A 14177-nucleotide genomic window follows, 5' to 3' on the forward strand; every position below is an offset into this window, starting at 1 on the left:
TTTTACTCTCAGTACCCATCTGGGCTGGTTGCTGTCATCACCGGTGTTATAGGGGCCCCCTTGCTTTCTCTGTCAGCCTGCCTGTGGCACTCTGCCTGTATATCCCAGTATATACAGTATACTAAAGTGAAGCAGCATTTTCGTATCTCTGCCCATTATGGTGCAAACCATTTTTTCAGTTAATTTCATCTCCAGACCAATTAGACAGCATTTCTTCTCCACTCCACAGGTGCGCCCAAGCGATCTTGAACTCAAGCACTTTATTTTGCTCACATGCACCTTTTACACCTTTTCTTTTCCAGTTGTTTCAACTTCATGTTGGATTGTAAGCCCCCTCCCCATTTTATAAGCCACTTCCACAGTTCTGACTCTCTCTGTGAGCTTTGCCCACGTTCCACTGGGCACCCTTGTTGCAGGTGTATCCCATAAGCTCTTTGAGAGCCGCTTGGGAGCTGCTCTTACTGCAGGTCTATTCCAGGAGTTATTGGCAATTCTCGCTCTATGGGCCTCCCACACATTCTACTTGGGGATTTAGTTTTCATCTGACCTAGTATACCTCAGATTACTAGGTACATCCCCCTCCAAAGGGGATCAGGCTCTCCTTCTATCTTTTGGGGATGGGTTTTCTTCCTTGGGACCCCCAAACCATACTGCAGTCCTGTAGCTCTCTGTTGATCCAAAATTGTCCTGAGTCCCCTCAGGTTTCAGTTGCACTGACAGGGGAGAGGTCTGTGGGAAGCTGACAGCCTCTCAGAGCTGAAGTTTCATCCGGTGGTGCTAGCGGGACTCCCACGGCTTGGGCCCTCTCAGGCCTGCAGGCAAAGGAGACAGCAAATGTGTCCTCTGGAGTTTTTCGAGGCTGCCAGAGATGTTGCAGAATCCAAGAGATCAGAGGAACAAATGGAGAAAGGGGGAGCACATATTTCCAGGATTTTAGATGCACATCGACCCAACAGAACTCACGCCAAAATGCTGTCCTTTAGAAAAAAGGAAAACCTCTACTTTTATACTTTTGGCTGAGGAGGTTGGTATTTAGAAACTAGGGGTGGGGGCAAGTGAGGGTACAGAAGCAAGCCAAAGCAAGAGGACATTTAGCCTTGAAAGAAGACAGAGCCTTATGAATACTGTGAGAACAGGATGACGTAAGCTCTGTTTATGAGACATTCTTGCTGGTCTTCCCTGTATCAGAACAAGAAGTTGTGGCTATAGGGGAGGAGGGGTAAATTCTAGGGGAACTGTTCTTTAAGTCCTGCTTCAACTTCTCCCAGGAAATGAGTGTGTACCCATTGTGCTCTGTGGGGTCATCAAGCCACACCCTAAGCCCATCTAGTCCTGGAAGGAGGGCTGATACATCCCATAGTCTCCCTTGTGTACCTCTTAGTGAAATAGATCTGCTGAGGAGCAAAGTTGGTCTGCTTGAAGAAGGAGGAATTTTCTTACCACTCCTCAAAAGACTTCCAAACTGACCTATGAATCCCACTCCTCTTCCCGAGCCCTATGTTGGTGGATGACGTGACAAGGAGACACTTTCTTCTACACTTTCCCAGACATATTCCATGGAACATTCTGTGTTCTCTCCCTACCACCATAAATACTGTTTTGTGTCACTTACCTGAAATCCATCCATACTAACCTGACCACGTCCAAGCCTATAAGGAGGTGAGGATCAGCTCACTTCCTACCTTCAAATACTTTAATGCCACATGATATCAGTTCACCTGTTGACTTACTTCTACCAAGGCACGTTTCTCAACTGCCCTTCCCAATGATCCTATAGTTTCCACTTGTTTTGTGTGCTTGTTCATGAAATTCCTTGTTCAAGAATTCTGTGAATAACATGTTCCAGTGGGGATCCTAGTCTTGTTTGCAATTTGCAGGGCCTGCTTATCTTAATGGGTGTAGTACTCAGGCTTGGACTTTACAGTTTAGGAGAGGTGGGGCAGATATTCATGTGGCGGAAGCTGTGCAGTATCTTTCCCTATAAGAACCTATTTGAGGAACCTGGTTTCTGCAGTAGCTTGACTAATATATACCTGAGCACTCAAGATCTCACACAAAGGGATGGCTTTTGTGGAATTACTTAACTATTGTTATTATTATTAACATTGTCCTTAAATTTCTGTTCAGTGTACCAAAATTTTTATGAGAAAGCCCAGATTGGAAAAGGAGAAATGAAACTTCATATTTATAGTAATAAGAAATTTAAAAAGAAACATTTCATAAGTTAAGGAAATGCATCTAAAAGCAATAATTGTGTTTAGCATTATCACAGGATTCCAGTTCATTACAAAGTAATTTTTAGCTAGGAAGCAAATCATAATTAAAATGAAACAGTACCATTTAAAGTAAAATAGGAAAATATAATTACAGAGATAAATCTGACAGGAGATGTTGAAGATGACTCCATTGAGAAACATAGTACATTGAAAAGATGATATATTAGGAATCTAAATAGAAGTATGAACTTTGTTCAGTATCCCTACAATTCAAGAAATGTTCAAAGTCACTTCTGCTCAAATACTTCATAGATGCAGTAACACCCAAATCAAAATTCCAGGATTTTAAGCAGAAATTGGGAAGCCATTTTTAACATTCATATAAAAATGCAAAGGGCCTCAAAGAGCCAAAGACATCTTTTAAACATAGAGCAGCCGGGCGTGGTGGCTCATAACTGTAATTCCAGCACTTGGGAGGCTGAGGCAGGAGGATCATTGCAAGTATGAGACCAGCCTGGGCTACAAAGTGAGCTTCAATTCAGCCTGAGCTGCATAGTGAGACCCTGTCTCAGAAAGACAAAAAAAAAAAAAAACAAAAAACAAAAAACAAAAAAACAACCTAAAATAAACATAAAACAAAGTTGGAGGAGTTCACCCCACTTCATTCCAAGGACTATAACCTAACAACAATCAAGACGGTGAGATGTCTCTAGAAATGCATCAGGGAAACAGAATTAAGGCTAGAAATTAATCCACTGTGAGATAAGTATGGAGGGAAGAACAGGCTGTGATCTTCCTGCGAGAGACACTGCAGCCCCCATGTCCCACTGCTCCGAAGCGAGGTAGAAATCAGTGCATTGACACAGAAAAACAGCATCCTCTTTGCCTATGAAACACAATGTTCAGGGAGAAATTGTCTCTGGTACTCAGGCCTGAGCCAAGCTTTCTCTGCCACATCTGGCTGCCAAGGACATATCCCTCTGGAAATCCCTTCTACGGGACCCACCACCGTCCCTTCTCACACACCCGTCTTCATTTCAGCCTCTTTCAAGATTGGAGAGGGCGCACACACTCCTTCTCATATGGGGTTGGTTTTATTCTCCTCACACTTGTGTGCCAGTTGGGATAAAACTCAAACCGATACTGTTGCCCAGTTCACAAGGACCTGAACTCTGGAGATTCTTGGGAGAGTCCTAAGCTCTCTGGCCTCACTCATGTCACAGTGTACTCACATCTTTGCGTCAGGTCACAGAGTTTCCCTTCTCTGCTGTCCTGCTGTGTCTCCTGTTGACAGTGGTGCTCAATTCAAGCTGGTGGAAATGGCAGAGTTGTGCTCATCATCTTCCTTTCTTAGGTTTCCTGGAGGAGATGTGTACTCTGGGGGAGGTTTGTTCCTATGGCCCCATTGTAGGGGTCTTTAGATGTTCCTCATTCTTTTGGACACCTGGCAGGACAAAGGGGTCACAAGAAGTTCACTGGCTTGTGGGGAGAAGGTAGAGGAGGGTTGGAAACAGGGACTTCACTGGAAAGGGTTTGGTCTGAGGCCAGGGGAGAAGCCTTAGAGGGAGGATCCAAGAGAAGAAGAGGAGGTGTTGGTGTTGGTCTACTTATCTTGCATGTGGACCAGGTTTGAGAAAGGCCCTTCCACTAATCCTCCTTGTGTTCTTATGCTGTGCGGTTCACTGTCCGTTACATTTGGTTGTAGTTTTCCTTCCATCTCAAGTGTCTGAGTCACTTTGTGGTGTAACAGAGACCTCTTGACCTCCTTTTCTGCGTCCTGCCCAAGAAAATGTGTACTCCCATATGGACAATGAAGATTGTAGGCAAGGAGGGAGTGTCTCATAAAGACCGGTTCTGAAACAGTTGAATGTGCATTTCGAAAAGGCAAATTGCAATCTATAATATATCTATCAATATCTACATCTGATGATTTAGATGCTTTTTTTGTGTGTGTTTGTTTATTCCCGTACCGGGGATTGAACTCATGAACTTGCGCTTGCTGGGCAGGCGCTGTGCTGCTGAGCTAAATCCCCAGCCCCAATTTAGATGTTTTTATTTCCTTCTTAGATTGGCTGTGGCTGGGAGAAAATACCAGTCCGTTTTAAGGTAAAGCAAGAGAGGTGGATTTTGACTCACATTTTCCAGAGGATTAGGTGCGTGCTTAGGTGGCTCCATAGCAGAATGGCTTGGCAGAAGACTGAAGGAGAAATGCTATTCATACCATGGCCACCGGGGGCAGGGGAGTATGGGTCAGAGAAGACAATATGCACTTTGTGGTCACTCCCCAAGTGACATTCCCCTTCCTACATGGACCCACCACCAAACATCAGGATTTCAGGAACTGGACGAAACTTTTACATTTATGCCTTAACCATTCCCCCTGACCCCTAAGAGGCTCATGTGAAACTTTTTATTCAAAATGCAGTCAGTCTATCTCTAAAAGTTCCCAAAGTTTGAACAGTTTCATTATTGTGAAAAATTCCAAATCCAGAGTCTCCTCTTGAGACTCCAGTCAAACTCTGATCTCCCACAAAAATCAAAAAGAAAGTAGAATCTTTCCAGTACACAGGAGCACACAGTAAACACTCCCACTTCAAGTGGGAGAAAAGTTGGGGAGCAGGACTGGAATTAGAGCCATACAAGACTGAGTCTCAACATGACAAACTAAGTCCAGTTGGTCCATGTCCGGCAGCCAGGGCAGGGTGTGGTGAGATATGATTTACAAATGGTTTGGCAGCCCTGGCCCTATGGACATTCAGGTTGCAGCCCACACGGCCTTTTGCTTGGGCTGTGTCCACTCAGTGCTGTGGTTACCTTCAAGTGAAAATCATGTATTTAGCAACTCCAAATTCCTGGGGTCCTGACTGCAAACTTCATTTCACTCACAGTTTCATGCATTCGTCTTTCATGAGCTCTTGCCAGGGACTGTGACCTTGTCACACTTTTACCTGAAATTTGGGTGGAAGTCTCTCAATCCTCATACCTCTTACCTTCCGCATGCATGAAAACCCTGTACCTTGTGAGTAATAAAAGGGTTGTTCACCATCTTGTGCAAAAGCCAAGTCCCCTTGACACATGGCTGCAGAGGCCACTGAGGGTCTGACTGGCTGATCTCAGGGATCGACTGCCCTAGGTGGCCTTGAAAAAGTGGTTCCAGAGCACTGATGGGGAGCCTTTTAGAGATTGAGCGTCCAACTGCAACCCCAAACTCACTTATGTGAAAGTCCCAGTGCTGCAATTAATCCTGAATGCTTGGCTTCTGGAGCAACACTGGGGTGATGTGACTCACTGGGGCAACTCGGCTCACCGTGCTAACAGAGTGGGCTCTGTGTGCCCAGTGTGGCACAAATGCCGTAGGTTCCCCACCACTGCTGAGGTAACTGTGGCTTTTAAAAAATTCTGGAATTGTTGAGACTTTGGAGAAGAGATTATTTTGTTCTTGGTTGTATGAGGGATAGGTGCGTTAGGTTAGGTGGTATCAGGAACTTGGTACTGTCTTCCTTTGGAGATAACTATAAACAGATGTGGTTGGGTTTGAAGATAACTGGAGGTGATTTTTGACTGTTGATCTTGATATGTCAACTGCCTATTAAGGAACACGTAGCAAATTAGCAAAACATGTTCCTCAGTGCATCTCGGTTGTAATAGAAGCAGAACCTTGATTGTTGTGTGTAGTTCCTGGTGTTTCCTCTCTTATACCCTTCTTTAGCCTTCATTCTAAGGGCTGATGTAAAGATCTCTGCAGTAAGCAGTATAATATATTGAAAAGATTGAAATAAATGGAGATATAATTCTCATTCATTACCTAGATGATTTAATATTATTACAAAGTTAATTGTTTCCAAATACTGTGGTAGATTCAGTGCCATCCAATTAAAACTTCTGAGTCTAGCATTCATATAAAAAACAAAGGCCCTAGAACAGCCAAGGAAAACCTTTAAACATAGAAGAAAGTTGAAGGAGTAACTGTACTTCGATTCTGCTATTATAATCTAACAACAAATAAGACTGAAATAACATTAGAAATACATCAGCGTAACAGAATGAAGTTCTGGAATAGATCCACATGTCTCTGCATCTACAAACAAATAATTATGATAAAGATGTGAATGATGATTAGAGGAGAGAAAGGAGTCTCCAAAACACTAGTTCTGAAATAATTGGATATTCAGATGTTAAGAGTAAACCTTGATCTTTTCTGTATCTACTGTATCTAGATCTCTATTTATTGATGTTACTAGTAAAAGATATTTCTGTATTGGTTTTCTCATCACTAGGATGAAAATACCAGACACCACAGATGAAAGAAGGAGGGGTTTATCCTGACTCACAATTTACATTCAAAAAGCAGCTAGAGAAGGGGAGAGAATACACCTTCCAGTGCTCTTCCAAGTGGCCCTCTCCTTTTCACCAGATCCAAACTGCAAACGGGAGACATTTGGGGGACATTTTCAATGTGAGTCATAACAGTTCATCTCTCCAGAGAGAAACAGAGGCAGTGACAGGGAAAAATTAGATCATGTCAGTATGTAATCTGTGACATTTGATCCCTCTGGGGTAGGCTAGCAGGTTGGAATTTCACAGAGTATTTCTTTATTTTTCTTAAAATATATTACTTTACTTTTAATTAAGGTGTATAAATTATATGCATCCTGAGGGAGTTCAGTGTGATATGCCATCATAGTGATGCAGCATGAACGCAGCCTTGCTTTATCTACTCTCCACCACACCCTGCCCAAAATCTGGTAATCTCTGTTTCACATTCATTATATACTGTTTGGAAGCATCCCCCTATGAGAGAGAACATCTAGTACTTGCCTTTATGTGCCTGGCTTATTTCACTTAAAATAATGACCTCTATCCCAGCAACTAAATTTTACACAAATTCTAAAAGTTTAAAGTTTTAGTTTACAAGAGATAATTACTAGACATACCTAATAAGAAACCCAACAAAAAGAATAAAAATTTTATAGAGAGACCTACAAAACTTTACAGACATCTTCTGATATAAGTAGAGCAGAATATGGCATTCATTACCAGGAAACAGAATAAGGTAAACCTCTCCCTTTTCCTTGAATTCCTTATAATTCTGTGCCTTACCCACAGGGGCCAAAATGACAGCCAAGTTAGGCTACTACCTTGTGCTTCCTGAATTAATCTTAGAGGGCAATAGAAGGGAGAGGTAGTAAAAGCTAGCAAAGAAACATAGACAGCTAAATGTAAATATGAAAACATGAGGAAGCCCTTGAGGAGACTGAAGACTATTCAGATGGTACTTGTGTTTGGATGGGACAGGGAAATTTGGAACTGGGGCTGAAGCCTGCATAGGTGACTCATGACTGCATGAGCTGGAAGAATGATTTTAAACTACTGGCCTTACAACATTGCACAGTGTGAGGCAACACCTCATACCAAAGATGTCAATGACCCAGGGGAATCTTCATATCAGCAAGAAAATGGAGACAGTCAGGCTGCAGAGACTACTAATAAGCCCCCAAAAGCACCCTGCTGTGTGAGAACCAGCGTTCAACACCACCTCTATTCAACAGAACATAAAGAATGCAAAAGAAATAGAACAGAAAGTATAGCTGTGAAGCACGCTTTATAACCATAGCTATTCTATGATCAAATAAGAGTCTCCTTCCTTCTGCCCCAGGGATCCCTGGGAGACAGTCTTTCCGTGTGGTGAGTACTCTCTGGTCCATAGAGAACAGGGGACTAGGATGTGCCAAGAAGCAAAGTAAAGAGCTCTAGGAAGGAGAAAGGTGAGCCAGGGAATCCAGTTCTTCCCCTCCTGCCACACTCTAGGAACAGTGATGCATATGATGTCCCTGAATGTCAGCTCTTAGAGTCAGATTGATGGCCTTGATGTGTGGTACCTGTTTCATGTGAGGAGAAGGGAGAGGAAGGCAGCTATTTTAGGGGTGCAGGTGAGTGTTAAAGGGGGAGGGTGCCACCCCCATTCAAGACACACAGTTCCCCAACAACCTAACCATTCCTGTTTTGTCATTCCTCCAGCACTGGAGCAGGATATTCCACTGAGACCATGTTGCAACTCAGGTGACGTTGGGAGTCAGGTTCTTGGTCTAAAGGGAACAGATTCAGGTCCACAGAGGATGGAGTCTGGGCTTTCATAGGAACCAAGGCAATGACCCCTAGGGAGGATGGAAGGACAGTGAGGCTCCTGTTGTGCTTCCGGTATCAGACCCCAGCATGCTGCAGGCTATGATATCCACTAACTGCAACTCCATGGGTCAGAGGCAGAAGAGGTCCTACTGTGAGGTTCAGACTTCAGGTAAGAGGAGTAGAGTGGGAAGAGCTCTGATTGGGGTCACAGAGAAGGGCTGTAGAGGGATGAAGGATGTCCCATTCCAGAGTGAGTGTTCCCCAAACTGTCCAGATCTTCCTTTCTTGTTGGCCCTGTACCATACAGGGTCTGCTTTGTTAGAATGAGCTTCATCCCAAGGGCCCCTGTGGGATAGAGCCTTGGACAATGAGGAACCGAATCAAGTCCATACTGGACTGGGGTACAAGCTCTGCCAGGAACCAATGTGTTCATCCCTAGGAAGGAGGGAGGGGCCTGAAGAATTCCTTTCTGCTCCTGCTGTGAGTCCCGGGAGACCCCATGTGCTTTCCCAGATGTGACATCCACTCCCTGCCTCTGCTGTGTGTCAGAGTGATAGAAGGTCCCTTCTGAGCTGTGAGCTTCAGGTGAGGGGTGCAGAGGGAGCTTGGCACTGTTAGTGGTCACACTGAGGGGTTGTGTGGGGAGTGAGGAAGCCCCACCCCAGACAAAGGGACCTGGAACAGTCCAGATTTACCTGTGCTGTCAACCTTGCACTCTGGGGAACAATTCTCAGTGGGGGTCTGATTTTGTCTGATGGGACCGCTAGTGTACAGTCTCAACCTTGTTTTAAATTTTGGGCTTCGGAAGGGAGGAGTGAAGAGGACATGGGCTCAGTTAGGTCAAGGTGAAAGGTGAGTCAGGACTGAGGAAACCCCGCTCCAGAGAGGCGGTTCCCGAACATTCTAGAAAAGCTTCTATTGCCTGGCCTGCAGCAGGAGGCACACAATTCTTGGAGAGGCTCCCTTTGTCATCCCTGGGACCTGAGAGCCTTGTTCTGAGGACTGAGCTTCAGGTGAGAGGAGCAGAGAGAGCCTGGCATGCCCAAGTGAGGTCCTGTGGGAAATACTGAGGAATCCCCACCCCAGTGAGACAATCTCACAGTGTTCTAGAACAGCCTCCTTTGCCTGCCCTGCACCATCCAGTGCCAAATTCTCAGGAGTGTGTCCGCTTTCTCCTGACTGTGTACTCAGAGTCAGAACCTTTTTCTGAGGACTGAGCTTCAGGTGGGGGAACAAAAGGCGTGGGGTCTGGTAGGTTAAGGGAAGGTTGAAAGCAGAGTGAGGAAGCCCTGCCTGAGAGAGAGGGTTCCCATATTAACCTAGTTCTGTCTCTGTTGTCAGCACAGCACTGGGATAAAATTCTCAGAGGAGCCCTCATGTCACCTGAGGGTACCAGGAGAGGAGAGTAAGAACCTAGTTCCGAGGATTGCTTCAGGTAGGAGGAGCAGAGGGGATTGGGCTTAATTAAGTCACAGTGAGAGGCCTCACTCTACATGGAGTTTCCACACATAATCCAGATCTGCTTCTACTGTGGGCCCTGCATTATACAAGGGCAGGTATGATAGGAGGAGCCCCTCCTGCAGGTCTGTCACAGGCAGCCCTGCGAGTCTGAGCCTTGTTCTGAGCTCAGCCCTTCAGTTGGGCTGGGAAGACAGGGCCGCAGATTGCTTACATTAAATTCAGGGGCTAGGGAGCTGGGGATTTAGCTCAGCGGCACAGCGCCTGCCTGGCAAGCTCAAGGTCATGAATTCAATTCCCGGTACCAGAAAAAAAACCAAAAAAAAATACAAAAAAAAAAAAATTCAGGGGCTACACATGAAAGAGGCAACCCCATCCCAGGTTCAAGTCTGAAAATAACCCCTATCTGCCTCTTTTGATAGCTTTGCAATGTGCAGAGGAGAATTATTAGGGCAGCACCCCCTTTGGCCTCAGGGAACTCCTGGAATTTAGAACCTGGTTCTGAGTTCCCTGCTTGAGGTGGGAGCAAGGGAGAGAACCTGGGCTCAGCTAGATCAAGTTGAGGGTCTGTGGGTAAGTGGAAGCCCTGAGCCGGGTAGTGGGTCCCCAGATGATACATACCTGCCTGTGTTGTCAGCCCTGTACCTGGGACATATTTGCCAGGTCACTCCAGGTCCACTCCTCAAGCCCATGATGACCTCTCCGTGCTAGAAATCCCTGAGTATCAGATACTTTATCCAAAAGGGAACACACTGGGTTTGACATGGGACCTGGGAACCTGGCTTTGGGAGAGACCAAGGTGAGGTCCCTGGGAGTACAGAGGACCTCCAAGACAGTCCGGTTCAGTACCTCCTGTCAGCTCTGTGAAGTCCCCTGAAAGGTATGTCTGCGACATCCACTGATTTCAACCTCTGGGGTCAGGTGACTATCTTGTTCTGAGATCTTACTTTCATGACATTGGAGCAGAGAACCTGTTACCAGTTCAGGTGAGCATCTAACGAGAGTGAGAAAGATCCATTACAGAGACAGGGTCTCTGAACAACCAAACACTTCTCTGTTGTCAGACCTGGATCACAGTTTCCAGGTTCCCTCATTTGGTTTCTGGGGACCTGTAACTAGAGCCTTGGTGTGAGGGCACAGGCTCAGGTAAACAGAGATGGTGATTCAGGCTCTTCCAGCAAGCAAGCTTCAGACCCATAGGAAGGAAATGGCACCCACACCACCTCAACATTGGGGCCCTTGGAAGCCATCTCTGTCCCAGTCATCAGCCCTGGAAAACATTGGATATGGTGCCTGGGTGTCTGGAATCTACTCATTCTCTCAGCCTGGGAAAGCCCATGCAGGGGTGTCCAGATGTGCTGTATCTTCATTTTTGTCTCCCTCGTCTCAGGGAAATCCGCTTTGGTGTGAGGATTGTCACCAGGTCACGGGAGGAGGTACACACACCTTGTCAGCAAAGGGATCAAGCCAGAACCTGCTGGGAACCAAGGTAAGGGGCTTGTGTGAGAACTGAAGGGCTTTTTATTAATCCATGTTTGCAGTACATAATTGTTAAATTCATTGTGAGAAGTTGGTACGTGTGCACGACACATCTTAATTCAAATAATGGTTAAATTTATTGTGGGAATTTGGCATGACATATCTTAATTCCTTTTTTAATCTCCTTCATATATCCTTTGGATCCTTAGCATCAGAGTGAAAAAGAAAGTGAAAGAGAACTGGGGGGAAAATGCCTGATAGGTGAATGACCTGATGTTTGGAGTACAGAATGATAACACTTACATTGCTCAGAGGGACTTGGTGCATGTGCAAACTTCAGAATTCCCTTTTTTTTATCTCATGTTCCTCCCCTCTTACCCCTCTCTCCGTGAGTAGGTTCCTTCCAATATGCTAAACAGCTATCTCACTATTTACTCTTGTCTGTCTTTCATCTTCATTTGTATTTTGGATTTCTCATATAAAAGAAACCATGCAATATTAAGGATATTAAATTGTATGTCTGATTTATTTCACTTAACAGTATGATCTTGAGGTATATCAGTTTTCCTACAAGGGACTCAAGTTTATATTTTTATGGTAGAGTCACACTCCATTGTACATAAACACCATATTTTCTTTACATATGGATGTGCTGATGGAAATGTAGGCTCATTTCAGGATTTAGCTATTGTGAATTGTACTGTTATAAACATGAATAGGCATGTACCGCTGTTAAATGATGCCTTTAATTATCTCAGGAAGAAACCTAGAAGATAAATGTCTGAGCTGAATGTGATTTCTGGTTTTAGTTTTGTCTATAATCTCAGAATGATTTCCACTGTGATTGAACCATTTTACACTCCCACAATCAAGAAGCTTTCTTTTTCCTCACATGATCATCAGTATATGGAATTAGTTTTTTTTTGTTTTAAAGATAGCCATTCTTTCATGTGTGAGATTTAATTTCAGTGTTGTTTTAATTTGCTTTTCTTGAATGATCAGCAATGTTGAACATTTGTCCATATATTTATTAGTCATTTGTACTTCTTCATCTGATGAGTGTCATTCCCTTCAAAGCCCATTTCTTCATGGGGAGTTTTAATTTTGGGAATCTAATTTTTATGAGTTCTTTATATATTATATATATCAGTTCTTTTTCTGAAGAATAGCTTGGAACACTTCTTCCTATTCTTTACATTGTCTTTTCACTCTGTTGGTTGTTTTGTTTGCTGTGCAGAAGCTTTTTAATTTGATATGATCCCATTTGTTGATTCTTGGTCTTATTTCTTGCGTACCTAGGCTTCTGTTCAGAAAGTCCTTGCCTAAACCTATGTCTTCTAGGGTTTTACCTACTTCATCTTCCAGCAGATTATTTGTTTCAATATTTAGATCTGTGATCCATTTTGATTTCAGTTTAAGTGCATGATGAGAGATATAGGTGTATGCTCAATCTTCGGCACATGAGTAGCTCGCTTTCTCAACACCATCTGTTGAAGAAAATCTCTTTCCTCCAGCAAAAGCATTTGGGCCCCTTTTCAATATAAGATAATAGAGAGTGCCTGTAGTTGTTTCTGTATACTCTATTTTGTTCCACTGATCCACAAGTCTATGTGTGTGTGTGTGTGTGTGTGTGTGTGTGTGTGTGTGTGTGTTTTGCCAGTACCATGCTGCTTTGATCACTGTAGTTTTGTAGTATATATTGAAGTCTGGGATTGTGATGCCTTCTGCCTTGGTCTTATTGACCAGGATTACTTTTGCTAGAAATCCTCTAGTTCCATATGAATTGTAGTATTGATTTCTTTTCTTATGTGAGAAATGCTATTGGTATTTTGATTGGGATTGCATTAAATCTGTATAACAGTTTGGACATATGGCCATTTTAACTATATTGATTTTGCCTACCCAGGGGGATATCTTCCCATTTTCTGATATCCTCCTCCATCTCCTTTTTCACCGAGATATTTCACTTCCTTGGATATGTTGATTCTTAAGTATTCCATTTTTCTTGATGATATTGTAAAAGGTATTATTTTCTTTATTTCTCTTTTGGTGAGTTTATTACTGGTATACAGGAACACTATTGATTTTTGTGTGTTGACTTTGTAAACTCTGCCACTTTGTAATTCTATGTCACTGAATTTGGGTGATTATTCTAGGAGTTTTTTGGTGAAGTTTTTGTGGTCCTCTATGTGGAGGATCATATCAATGCCAAGTAATGATAATGTAATTATTCTTCTCCTATATATGTCTCCTTAATTTCTTTTTCTTGATTGATTGCTTTGGCTAATATTCCAAAAGTTATATTGAAGAGACATAGTGAAAATGGACATCATTGTCTTGCTTCTGACTTTAGAGAGAAAAGTTTTCACTTCTCCTCATCTAATATGTATTTGACCATTGGGTTATCACAGATGGCTTTATTCAGAATGAGATGAAGTTCTTCCTTATCTGTTTTCTTGGGGGAGGTGTGTCATCAGTGGATGTTGAATTTCATCCAATCTTTTTTCTACATAAATTGAGATAATATTATATTTTTTGTCTTTGCTTTTTTATATAGTGTATTACATTTTCAATTTGTGTAAGTTGGGCCATCACTGCATCATTGGAATAAATCCTACTTGGTCATGGTGTATGATCTTTTAGATGATTTGCTGCATTTTGTTTGCCAGTATGTTTTTGAGGATTTTGTGTCTATTTCCATTAAAGCAATTGGCCTATAGTTGTCTTTTTTGGTTCAATCATTTTTTGCTTTTGGGATTAGGGTAATGTTTGCTTCCAAGAATGACTTTGGTAGTACTGTTTTCCTTTCAATTTTTTAAAGCATTCAAAGACTTTATCATTAAATATTCTTCGAACTTCTTTTTTTTTTTTTTTTTTTTTTTTTTTTTTTTTTTTTTT

General features: G+C 43.1%; 1 pseudogene; it reads left to right on the forward strand.

Annotated features, from left to right (window-relative positions):
- Positions 1 to 10563: 10563 nt before the first annotated feature.
- The window catches only part of LOC102017682, a 5881-nt pseudogene continuing 2267 nt past the window's right edge, over positions 10564 to 14177 (forward strand).

The sequence above is a fragment of the Chinchilla lanigera genome, unplaced genomic scaffold (genome assembly GCF_000276665.1).
Source record: "Chinchilla lanigera isolate Chin_1 unplaced genomic scaffold, ChiLan1.0 scaffold00097, whole genome shotgun sequence".
NCBI classification, from domain to species: Eukaryota; Metazoa; Chordata; class Mammalia; order Rodentia; family Chinchillidae; genus Chinchilla; species Chinchilla lanigera.